This window comes from Camelus bactrianus, chromosome 2, assembly GCF_048773025.1.
Source record: "Camelus bactrianus isolate YW-2024 breed Bactrian camel chromosome 2, ASM4877302v1, whole genome shotgun sequence".
In the NCBI taxonomy this organism is placed as follows: domain Eukaryota; kingdom Metazoa; phylum Chordata; class Mammalia; order Artiodactyla; family Camelidae; genus Camelus; species Camelus bactrianus.
In genome coordinates this window covers 89,668,874-89,680,544 of record NC_133540.1, presented here as the reverse complement: position 1 = coordinate 89,680,544, position 11,671 = coordinate 89,668,874, and the positions used below count along the sequence as shown (strand labels likewise).

Sequence of the window (11,671 nt, the reverse complement as noted above, 5' to 3'; positions counted from 1 at the left end):
TTAAAAGTTGAAATATTGTGAGAATTACCAAAATGTGACACCCAGACCAAGTGAGCAAATGCTGATGGAAAATGGTGCCGAAACACTTTTGTTCAACAGAGGTTGCCACAAAGCTTCAATTTGTAAACAGTGCAGTATCTGTGAAGCAGAACAAAACAAAGTATGCCTGTTTCTAGTTTATTCTGGATATTCTGACCTATGTATGAGATCCTTTACTAGCTTAGAACCATTTTCTTAAATACTAAAAATACGGTTAAATCAACTATAAGGTGGTAAGGTCACAAACCAAAAAGGCAAGTTAAAATTTTAATTTCAGAATCAAGGCTCAGTCCAGCTCAGGAGGACACATGGATCCATGGAAAACATTTGACAACCTGAACACACTTTCTGTGCTTCATTTCATTTAGTCTAGAATTTTCCGAGATCTGGCTCTGATTAAAGAAAGCATGAGAAGGGGCATCTGGAGAGGTCCATTCAGAAATGAAAAACATAATTCTCCTTCTCCACTAATTTCATTTTAATGTTAGATCAAATTAAGTTTCAGTTAGGAGTATAAGGAGGATTCAGTAAATAACTACAGTGCAGATTTTTTATTCTTTTTTTTGACACAAATCACTCTGTTATCACAGAAGCAAGCAAGTAATGCCTATGGAGCATGGCCTTCTCCCTTTGTTTCACATCTAAATTTAATTTGTCAGCCTTGCCAAGTTTTAGCAGTGATTCCAGAAGCTGCTTGAAAGGCACCAAATTATACGCCACAAAAGAATGGAACTCATTATGTGTTTTGCCTTCTTGTTCCTTTCTTCACTAAAAGATAATTGCTTCATTCTGATTTCCATGCCCTATTTTCTTGGAATTTCCCCTTTCTTCACCACTGGCTTCCAATTGTTTGCCAAGACTTCAGAACATCAAAACTTGACCAAACACTATGTCAATCTTCAGAGATGCATTTCTATTCATCAGGAAGTAAAGAGTTTTTGTTCTGAACCAAACATTCACTGATGAACAGTTTACTTTAAACATCCCATTGTACAAAAACGTCTGCTATCTTCATGCCCCAAGCTTTAAGGCTAGGCCCTAGGCAAAGCAAGAAACTTGCTGAATGGAAGCCTACAAGGAAGATTAGGAAAAAAAAACCTTTTAACAATAATTTTTAGAGGACTAAAGAGAATTAGGAAAGCTCAGTCAGTTTCTGACATTTGATGATTTTATATAAATTTGTACATGATGGAGCCCAGATGCTAAGTTACAATAGTCTAAGTGCTAAGTGCTAATATCACTTGGGCTGTTCAAATAATCATTTGCATTTTTAAAAATCTCTGAAACTAAACCTGGTGCTTATTAGTGATATTATCTAAAATTCATTTGAATAACTTACACTTATGCCTACCAAAGCTGTGCAATTCAGTATGTTTTATTAACTGGAATCCTAATTCTTCTAAAAATAGAGTGTGTTTAGTATGAGTGTTTCTAGCAGCATTATTTACAACAGTCAAAAGGTGGAAACAATCCAAATGCCCATGATGGATGAATGGATTTGTGGTATATACATACAATGGAAATTACTGTCTTAAAGAAATGAAATTTTGATCCAGGCTATACTATAGATGAACCTTGAAGACACTATGCCAAGTGAAATAAGCTAGACACTAAAGGACAGATATAGTCTGATTCCACTTATGTGAGGTACCTAGAGTGGTCAAACTCATAGAGACTAAAAGCAGAATGGTAGTTGCCAGGGGATTGGGGAGGGAGAAGTGAGAAGTTATTGTTTAGCAGGTACAGAGTTCCAGTTTGGGAAAATGGAAAGTTCTAGAGATGGATGGTGGTAGTTGCACAATGTAAATATACTTAATGCCATTGAACTGTACACTTAAAAAGATAAATTTCATTTTACATATATTTTGCCACAATTTTTAAAGTGTGTTTAATTATTAATAAAGCTTTACATTTTAAAACTCCCTCATTCTAATAGTAACTGCTATAATTACATGCCATGCTTTAGCAAGGTAGATAATATAAATTATCTTCTTTTCATAGATGGAGGAAATGAGATACAGGATAGTAAGTTCAGTAAAACCTCAGAAGCCATCAGAGTCTAAATTAGAACAGGGTTCTCTGATCCTTCTATCTTTCCAGCATAAGAAATTATGCTCATAACTCAAAATGTAAGACTCATCTTTTTGTGAAATTGAAGTTGGCCATGTGTTCTCTCCTGATTCTTCCCTTTGGACCACAAATTAGACCAATGACTAATTCCGTATACTTCATGCATTAACTCAAAGGCAGCGCCCATTCCCATTTCTTCCCAATGCCCAGCCCACTGTCCTGAAACTTTATCCAGACTCTCCCACACTGGGATAAACTATGGATCTTCCCTGCTCTCTCACCCAATCTTGTCCATACGTCTCAAGCCAAGCTGCTCTGGCCTCCTTCTGCCTAGATGAATCTAATAAATTAAACTGGTTCAATTACAAATGAATAATGACATGATAAAATAGTGATCCTTCCATAAAATTTATTTGTTCTTTTGCAGGGTTCTCAATTCTTTGATCTAAAGAGCCAGTTAATTTGGGGATTTCCCACACTGAGCGAATCCTTTGTAGGTGAAAAGTTTTTGCGCATAAGCAACATTTGGTATCACCTTTCAGGTACATGACTTTCAACTCCATTAAACCTTAGGCTTAAAGTTGAGTTTACACACTGATCTCTTCCTTAGTGTTTAATAATCTCTTGTAGTTCATTCATGTCATTACTCAGGATCCATAAAGACAAAGGAGACCCATGCTGAGTAAGGTGGAAGCCACACTGCTTCTTAGAATCCTACAATTATGAGACAGAGTACATGCATTAGAAATAAAGTGAGAACTATTGGAAGAAGGATGCAGATAGAGTGTTACCAGTTATCAGAAATGAGGGTAATTATTTTTATATTATAAATTCAGAAAGAATTTATGATGTAGCTGACTCTCAGATCCCCTATAATCTTAAATTTATTTTGTTTTTTATATGTACTATATAGTACTTGTGTCAGTCCATTTGGGTTGATACTTAAAAATACTATAAACTGGCTTATAAACAATACATATTTCTCACAGTTCTGGAGGTTAGGGAGTCCAACATCAAAGCAGCAGCAGATTTGATGTCTGATGAGAATCTGCTTCCTGGATCATGGATGAATATCTCCTCCCTGTGTCCTCACATGGCAGAAGGGGCAAGGGAGCTTTCTGGGGTCTCTTTTATAAGGGCACTAATCCCATTCCTGAGGGGTTCATCCTCATGATATAATCACTTCCCAAAGGCCCCACCTCTTAATACCAATACACTGAGAATTAGGTTTCAACACAACTTTGAGGGGATATAAAAAGTCTAACTGCAGTACTTTATGTCAAAAACACTTCTGCAAAATGAAATAACTGTTTTTCTTCTTTTAAAATATACTTACTGCTTAAAGATAAACATTTGACCATTGACATTTAAAATGGCATCTCCCTAATGGTTTATTTTGCGTGTCTTTAGTCACAAGTAACATGAAGCATCTTTTTATATGTTGGTAAGTCACGTGTACTTCCTTTTTTTGTAAACTATTTGATCAAGTCCTTTTCTAAGTTTTTTCTAAGAGAAAAGAGAATCTAGAAGCTACAGGAAACTCACTAGAAATCTAACTGACATCTTACTGACTTTAGTGAGTGTCCCAGCTTGATTCTACATATCCAAGAACTGATTGATCTTTAAGAAATTCCAAAAAGAAAGTTGTAGAATTTTGCATCTACTTATGCATCCATTTGGAGATGACAATTCCTAGGATGCAGTACAGCTCTGAGAGGAAGGAATGAGTCCACGAGGAAGAGAAAGGAGAGGGGAACGGAGAAGAGAATCGGAGAAGTGAAGAAGGAGGGTGGAAAATGCAAAAGAGAAGGAAGAGGCAGGATAAAAAAAGAGGAGGATGGGGAGAGAGAATGGAAGGAAGAAAAGTGTTCTGTGTCTGAACTAATTTCTGCTCCACTAGAGTAGTGATGTCAATAACGTATACAATTAATTTTATGTTTAGTTTTCCTGAACTTTGCTTTTCAGGCTGTAGGTAGAAACATTGAGTTTTAGTACATACTTCAAACTTAATGTATATCTTTTCTTCCAAGGTTAATATCTACAGACTTATCTACAGTTTTTTGGGATGTTTGTTACCTCTTTCCTATTTGGCATAGAATCCGTTTACTGTAATAAATAAGCATATACAATTTATATACCTCTTAAGGTAACTCATTTTAATGCTCTTCACCAGATTCATTTTGTGTTCTTGTATTCAAATCCTTATGGATGGGGTTAAAGGACAGCTCATACTGCAGTTTGGCCAAGAACAAAGAATGTGCTTTTAAAAAGGTCTGGTGCATTGTTATAATTAGTGTGAGCATACTTTGAATTAAAGTAGGAATTTACTCATTTTTACATAACTTACAAAGATTACTAAGTTTTATAAACTTCTGATATTTTTAATTATTCATCCTTTATTTGATGGTTGTTTTTTTCTAATTGCTGTATTTAGTGTTTCTGTTTTATAAAGTGCACTGACAGAAGCAGCAACAGCATGGGGTCCACACTTCATCCACCTGTGCTTTGCAAAACTCCATGACTATTCCAAGAACAATGCATCTTTGAAAGAACAAAATTAATGGGTTATTAGGCTATAACTGCAAAAGAGAAGATAATTAGTGTCCATGAGAAAGAAAAGTTCATAAATTTAAAAGAAACATTTTAATTGGCAAAAAATAAAAAAAAAAAAGTGTAAGAGCTTTGAAAGAACTCTTTTTAGCAAAAACATCCAAGGAATTAAATTATAAACCTTCACTAAACAAATGCAAGGGAATGGAACAATTTTGTGTGTGTGATAAATTAATGTTGGTAAGATTTATGAAAGTATGAAGCAATTTAGAAGCCTCCCTGAAATAATTGAGAAATCATGATCATATGAAAGACGACAAGGGCAGGTGATCTGCCCAGTAAAATATTTTATTTTTCAGATATCATTTCAATATTTTGTGAGTATTGTATCAATGAACAAAGAATCTTCTGGTAAGTTCACACATCAGGGTTTCAGTTGACTGCTCTGACTTCTTGAAATATAAGGCTTTTTGCTTTAACTTGAAATGAAAAAGCTAAATGCTTTTCTGTGCCTTCTTTTCTAACCAATAACCACTGGCCTACCTCCAGCATTCTGTGCATGGTTCTGTGACCGTAGAAAGGTCACATGGCATTGCTCCAGCCTACAAACTTGTCAATTTGTGTCAAATATATGTTCCTGCAAATGAGATGATTAAGAGGGGCTTGCTCTTTGAGCAGATGCTTGTATTTAGGAACATAACAGAATTATTACAAATTCAATTGAAAGGGGAAAAGCACACAAAAAAGATTTTAAGGCATTTTATTATTTACCTATTTATTGGTATCTTCATTTTCTTTAACTTGTAAAAATGTACTACATATATTATTTAAACCAAGTCTTTCATGCATCATCTCATAAAAATAAATCATCTCCTTAATAAATAAGTCATCTCCTTTTTCATGAAAAGTTTTTTTATTTAATCTCTACTTCATGACAAAAATAATTTAAAATGAGTATGGTAGGTGTGTCATTTAAAAGGAAACCTGTGACTTGATACTGACTGTTGAATTTCAAAGAGATTTAAACCAAGCAGCTAATTTAGAAGATTAGTATACATTTATCAAAAGATACTGGTTATTAGAATGTTTGTTTGAGAGATCTACTCTTAGTGTGGAGAAGCAAGATAGTAGGGATGAAACTCAAACTTTGTGGTTATGCTTTATGCTTCTGTCACTAAGTAGACAAATGGCCGTGTGAAGACAATTTTGCCTTTTGAGGGCTTTAGTTACTTCATTGTAAACTACAGGAGATGAACAAATAATTGTTTCCCAAATGAGTTCCATTCAGGGCACTGTAGATGAATGTTTGATAAACTAGTCCTCTTTATGGTACACAATTAGGGTAACATATTAATGATTCAGAAAATTCATTCAGAAAAGAGACATGCAGAACATTGCTTAACCATAAAATTCTTTTCAAGGAAAGGCTACAAATATCCTAAAAAATATGTTTTTATAAAAAAATTGACAAAATTTAAAAGGTATTTTTTACCACTGAAATTAATTATTTAGTGGTTATACAACTGAAATATCATATTTCTGAACACTGAAATTTAAAATCATAATTTAAAAAATAAACTGAAAAAAAGATTATAATAATTATGTATGTAATATCCAAATAACTTATTATCAAAATTTACTCTAATTAGGTATCCCCAGTTTTGATAATTTAAGTTTGGAGGTTTTTGAAATGATGCATTCCTAGAATAGCTCAGTAGTCAGCCACATGTAAATCAATGAAGTTAGAACACTCCCTCAAACCATACACAAAAATAAACTCAAAATGGCTTAAAGATTTAAATATAAGACAGGACACTATAAAATTCCTAGAAGAGAACATAGTCAAAACATCTCTGACATAAATTGTAGCAATGTTTTCCTACTTTGGTCTCCCAAGGCAATAGAAATAAAAGCAAAAATAAACAAATGGGACCTAATCAAACTTAAAAGCTTTTGTACAGCAAAGGAAACCATAAACAAAACAAAAAGACAACTTACAGACAAGGAGAAAAAATATTTGCAAACCATGTGACTGACAAGGGCTTAATTTTCAAAATATACAAACAGCTCATACCACTCAATACCAAAAAGCAAACAACCGAATCAAAAAATGGGCAGAAGACCTAAACAGACATTTCTCAAAAGAAGACACAGGGATGGCTGACAGGCACATGAAAAGATGCTCAACATTGCTAATTACCAGAGAAATGCATATCAAAACTATAATGACCACATACTGGTTAGAATGTCCATCATTAAAAAGTCCACAAGCAACAAATGCTGGAGAGGGTGTGGAGAAAAGGGAATCCTCTATACTGTTAGTGGAAATGTAAATTGGTACAGTCACTGAAGGACGTTATGAAGTTTCCTTAAAAAACTAAAATTAGACTTACCATATAATCCAGCAATCCCACTTCTGGGCATATACCCAAAGGAAACTCAAATTCAAAAAGATACATGCATCCCCATGTGCTATGGCACTATTTACAATAACCAACACATTGAAGCAATCTAAATGTCCATCAACAGATAATTGGATAAAGAAGATGTGGTGTATATATGTATATACGTATATACACATACAATGGAATACTACTCAGTCATAAAAAAGAATGAAATAATGTCATTTGCAGCAACATGGATGGACCTAGAGATTATCATACCAAGTGAAGTTAAGTGAGACAGAGAAAGACAAATATCATGTCACGAAATCTAAAAAAATGATACAAATGAACTTATTTACAAAACAGAAGCAGACTCAGACACAGAAAACAAATTTCTGATTACCAAAGGGGAAAAGGGGAGGGATAAATTAGGAGTTTGAGATTAGCAGATACAAACTACTATATATAAAATAGATAAACAACAAGGACCTTCTGTATAGCACAGGGAACTGTATTCAATATCTTGTAATCACTCTATAATGGAAAAGAATATGAAAAAGAATATATATACATATAACTGAATCATTATGCTGTCCACCAGAAACTAACACATTATAAATCAATTATACTTCAATAAAAATAAAGAATAGCTCAGTAGTGACCTGAGCAAGGCATAAAAATACATCTATTTAAAACCAATGATTTTTAAATAATCAAATGCATATTAGTATTTTACTTTTCAAAGCAACAAAATGAAATTTTTCATGTAGCCCAAAATTCAGACATTAAATTTTATATAACGAGTTTTTCATTAAAAAAACTCACTAGATACTCAAAATCTCAAATCCTTTCTTAAATGCTTTCTGATAACTTACCTTCTGTGAGTGTGTTGAGTGTGTTGTTGGTACATGAATCAAAATTCTCTCTTAGATATTTATATTACTAGGCCTTAATTATAGAGCACAAATTCCACTGAGAAGAGATCTCTGGGTGCTAAAAGCTAATCAGATAATCTCAGAAAGTCTCTCTGACTGCCATTTAACACTTAATCATGCGTTAATCATAAATTAAGCATTCAGTCTCTGGCAGCCTTAAAGTAGTTGGAGGTGCAGGCTTGCTATTTACAATTTTGACCTGCCACCAAGCAGTCCAGCCCACTTACAGAAAATGAAAGCTCAAACAGCTGCTACTTAAATGCAGGCTAATGCAAATTTAAACTAGCCTCTCAGAAACCTGGATTGTAAAGTTCTCTATATTTTCATTTAGCATCTTTCAATTATCCTAACCTTTCTTCCTAATCTATTAAAAATCAAAACTACCCTACTCACGTCCCCTTCTTGTTGTGTCCTAGACTAGGCTAGAACACTCAACCATGCCTAAGTGACAATAGGCAAAGGGTTGTTATAATGAGTTAAACTATTAGTTCACATATATCATGGCAAGCTGGTTGGCCCTCTTAGAGCATCACTCAGGAAATATCTAATTTCCCCTTACCCTGAGATTGTCTCACATTTAAGGACATTCAGGTAACCTGATTTTTATGATACCTGCACCTTCCAAAAAATTCCTTTACTTATTGGTAGATAAACTTTATCTCATGAATTGTACAAGCAATTAGTGTGTACTTTGTTTTATTAGAGTAGTAGTTGATTGAGGTAACAGAGTAAGAAAGCTGGAGGATGTCAAGATCTCTAAAATCAACAGTAACTTGTTTAGAGACACAAAACTCAGTTCTTATGCACTGCCTACTTATTCCAGTCTATTAACATATATCTCATTTTTCCTTATCCTCACACTATTCTCATGATCATCTATCTCATACCAGTGTTATTATCACATTTTTGTTTAACCATCCTATCCCTTTTCTTTACCTTCCCATCTGGGTTTGGAAACTTACTGCCTCCTGCCAGAATTATAGCCGCAAGTGCTTCAGTGGCTTTCTTCATAAGACCAAGGTCATCTGTCTCTTACCCAACTATTTATAACATAGCCAAGTTATTCTTTAAACAGTTTTTTTCATCATGTCATTCCCATAATCAAGAAGGTTAAAGGCTTATCGACTATTACACATTATAGATAGCTTATACATAGGAAATATACTCAGATGTAATTAGGTACCATTTTCAGTTATTCCTATCTTTTCCCATCCAGCTCAGCTAGTATTCTTGTTACCCTCTTCAATTTTATGCTTGTCTCTGACCCTTAGACCAAAACAGATTATTTCTCACCTCTCTTCCTACCTCAACAGGAAACCTGAAGTTACCAGGTGTGAATTAGGTTAAAGCTCTCCCTTTACAAGCTTACTAACACTGACAATTATTTTCTTCCCTTCTATCGCTGAAGAAAAGATGTTTCTTGGCTGTTGGTGGTGGGGCGGTTCGGGTGAGGCTGGATGCGGCAGGTCCAGACTGACATTTACCGCCAGTCAGTATTGTCTCCTGTGACATGTTCTCCAATCAAACCAAAGTCCACCACAGTTTGCAGCTACTTGGAAGTCTGGCTCCCAGTGTGGTTACATTACTTATTGGTAGATGAACTTTATCTCATATACAGCTTCATAATTGACTCTTACCGGATCTGATGAAATGGAAATCTACAGAATCTAAAGATCTAAGGATTATCTCAAATTCACTGCACTAATGGACACACCAGAAATGGACATGCGTTTCTGATCAAAGCTGTTTGCTCTGGGAGTTCTGCTGACTTTCATGGAAGATTTGAAATTAGTGACTGTTGGTGAACAACAGTTGTGTGCTGGCCCCAGGATACTAATTAGACCTGCTGCCTGACTCTCAGAACATAAGGCCCAGCACCTGCAGAAACCTTCTGCTCACGTCCTCCAGACATGGGGACAACATGTCTTCACCCAAGAATGCCACAGCAGAGTCTGGAAAAGGTCAGAAGGGAGAGGACTCTGACATGAAAAACCTGGATCCATCTGTGCTTTCATCAGATCAGGAAGATTTGCCTTCATCAAGTCAGGACATGACACCTAGATCAGTGAGCTCTGAGATTTTGGAAAGTGAAGTTAACTTAGAGAAGGTAAAAGTCTTTCTTCAGGATTTCCAACAAAATGATGATTTTGAGGATTTGAGGATACAGAAAATGACAGTAACCCCAGCTTGTCAATGACCAGCAGCTCCTTCCAAAAAGACAGGTCCAGCAGTGAGGAGGAGTTCACAGGGCCTTCCCCGACTGACTCCCCTACGTCTCAGGGATGGAAATTGTTTCCGAAATGGAGCTAGCTCAGTTGGCTCTGGTTAGACCATTAACATTCAGTATTCATGAGAATTCAACCATGAAGGATTATTTTTAAATGCTTGAGAGAAAAGTATCAGAATTTGAAATCATCCAGGAATTTATGGCTTTGGGATCTAAGAATCTACCTGCTGTGTTCAACTCTGGGAATGAACTACATGACAGAGACAAAAACAGATATCAAGATACTCTTTCATATGTTTCAACACGTGTTCTTCCTGGAGAAAACAAGGACTACATCAATGCTAGTTATATTAAAATAGTCCATTCTGGAGAAGAGTATAACTATATCGCTACCCAAGGACCACTGCCAGGCACCACAGATGACTTTTGGCAAATGGTTGTGGAAAATAACTCTAATGTTATTGTCATCATAACCAGAGAGGTAGAAGATGGAGTTATGAAATGCCACCATTACTGGCCCATTTCTATGAAAAAGCCTTTGGAATTGAAAAGCTGTCATGTCTTCCTGGAGAACTACCAGATACTTCAGAGTTTTGTTGTTCGAATATTTCAAGTTGTCAGAAGTCCACAGGAACTAGTCACTTTGTAAAACACTTGCAGTTCACCATTTGGCCAGACCACGGCATTCCTGCCTCAGCAGAAGGTTTCATAAAGTATGTTCATTATGTGAGGAAGAGCCACCTTACAGGAACCCATCCTTGTTCACTGTAGTGCTGGTGTGGGCCGGACAGGGGTGTTCCTCTGTATGGATGTTGTGTTCTGTGCCATTGAAAAGAACTTCCCAATTCCTTGGGACTTCCTACATAGATGATCGTTCTATGTGCAAGTAAGGGCAGACTTATCTCTTCCTTTCCAATAGTTTGCCTCTCATTTCTTTTTCTGGTCTTATTGTACTACCTGGAACTTCAAGTGTTGTGTCGAATATAAATGGTGAGAGAAGACATTCTTGCCATCACTGATATTAGGGGAAAGCAAATTAAAATCATTTGTTCTGTGAAAGACCCTACAAAGTGGATGAAAAGACAAGCTACAGACTTGGAGAGACTGTAAGCCACATATCCAGCAAATATATTACATTTAGAATATATAAAGAACCCTCAAAACTCAAGAATAAAAAAGAAAAAACAAAAATTAAAAAAAATTCAGTCAGAAAATTGGTAAAAGATTTGACATTTCAACAGGATGTTCTGATGACAAACACATGAAAAGATGCTCAGCTTCATTAGCTTTTAGCAACATGAAATTAAAACTATGATGAAATATCACTGGACATCTATAAGAAAAAACTAATATAAAAAATAATGACAACACCAAATTCTGGTGAAGATTTGAAAAACCTAGATTACTTATACATTGCTTGTGGAAATGTAAAATGGTAGACCCAGTCTGGAGGACAGCTTTAAAAT

At 35.3% G+C, this 11,671-nt stretch overlaps 1 pseudogene; it reads left to right on the top strand.

Moving 5' to 3' along the window:
* The first annotated feature begins 9,899 nt into the window (after nt 1–9,899).
* Nucleotides 9,900–11,323, top strand: LOC105080419 (tyrosine-protein phosphatase non-receptor type 20 pseudogene; annotated as a pseudogene).
* The last annotated feature ends 348 nt before the right edge of the window (nt 11,324–11,671 follow it).